The sequence below is a fragment of the Octodon degus genome, unplaced genomic scaffold (genome assembly GCF_000260255.1).
Source record: "Octodon degus isolate 3935 unplaced genomic scaffold, OctDeg1.0 scaffold00091, whole genome shotgun sequence".
Classification (NCBI taxonomy): domain Eukaryota; kingdom Metazoa; phylum Chordata; class Mammalia; order Rodentia; family Octodontidae; genus Octodon; species Octodon degus.
This window is the reverse complement of record NW_004524667.1, coordinates 6,757,871-6,759,449: the sequence shown is the minus strand read 5'-3', so window position 1 is coordinate 6,759,449 and position 1,579 is coordinate 6,757,871. Positions and strand designations below refer to the sequence as shown.

General features: G+C 47.7%; 1 pseudogene; it reads right to left on the bottom strand.

Moving 5' to 3' along the window:
• The window catches only part of LOC101588384, a 34,656-nt pseudogene extending 34,075 nt beyond the window's left edge, over positions 1–581 (bottom strand).
• Between the last annotated feature and the right edge of the window lie 998 nt (positions 582–1,579).

Here is a 1,579-nt window from a genome sequence, read left to right as displayed (position 1 = left end):
GGTACTCACAGCTGGAGAAAATCAGCGGGTAGGCGTGCTTGTCCATCAGGAAGTTGTGCAGCTGCAGCTGGCACTCGGCGTTGATGGTCAGCCTCAGAGTGTACAGGATTTTCCCATCATTCCAGATCCTGAGGAGCTGGTTCGGGGTAGTAATCCAGTGTGCCTCTGAGGTCTTGGAGTTGCGGAAGATCGTGTCTGGGATCCATATGAACCCTACCATGTTGCTGTTCAGAGTAAGTATCTTCATCGTGCTGTTGAATCGAAGGCGACTGTCAGTCCAGGTCTCAGCAAAGAATATGTCAATTTGGCATTTTATGTTGATCGACACCACGGGACCAATGCTGTTGACGTAAATGTCGACATCGATTACAGTTGGTTTGATTCCAGTAACTGGCAGCAGCTTTTTATCATATTTCCTCAGCAACTTGTTGAGAATAAGAGTCACATTGGTGTCTTGAGATTTTGGAGCCAAGACCCACTTTTGGTTTGATGAAGAATCCTCCTACTCATCCTCTTCCACCTTTCTGGACCGCGTGCAAGCCCGAGAAGAGGCAGAGCAGGAGCAGCAGTTTCCGGGCCATGGTCCTGGCCCCGCACTACCCTGCCGGGCCGCCGCCACTGGCAACGCAGAGCAGCTCCGACCGAGCCCGGAGCCGGCTTCTGCGGTCCTGCGTCCTGCACGGCGGGCAGCGCCGGGCGCCGAGAGGGTGGCAGGGGACCCTCGCCACGCCCGGGCGCCTAGCAGAGCAGCAAGGAGCAGCGCAGACCGGCCCGGCGCGCGGGAGGAGCCAAATCTTATTCATTGAATTAAGAGAACGTACAGTTACAAAATGGTCATTCATTTGTATCCCCTTTTTTGTTTAGTTTTGTCAGAAGGGTATTCCATTGTCATTTAAATATTGTAGATGCGTGAATTCAGCAAAATATTCCAATATAGTCCAGTAGTCCATAATAGTAGTGTGTCATCCACAGGACTGGCAATGTCAGAAGTTGTTGACCTGAGCCCTTTCAGCTCAGCATACCAACATGGCTTCACCCCTTATACCTTGTTTTTATACCTTTCTGCCGGATAGTTAAGACCAAGATAAAACAAGACCTATATAACAGGAAATGTAACTTTTGTATCTGATAAGATCAGTCAAGTCCCCTCAGGATTTATCCTGAAACCCTGTACTGCACTTTGTAGATCCTTTGTCAGAGTCAGCCATGTGGATGAGTCACGGCCATTGACTGACAAATTTGCTTTCTGTGAAAGAGAATGTTTTCTCTCCATGTCACTTTCCTTAGGCACATTCTACATCATCAATCACTTTCCTCTTTGGCCCCATAATCTCCTTGATCAGAAAATTTGGGACACTACGGAGTTATATGATGTTACAGTACAGGTTCTCTTTCTCCTGAGTCTTCACTGACCTTGAAAGGCTAGGGCCAAAACGTTGGCTGACCTTACAGCCCTTCTTTTTCTCTAATTTTTGGTCTGCAAATTTAGGTTGTTAACCCTCCAGAAGAAAAGCTTATTATTACCCTACAACATATGCAGTTGGGTTTAACCTCACTATCTGTCTGAATATCAAACATC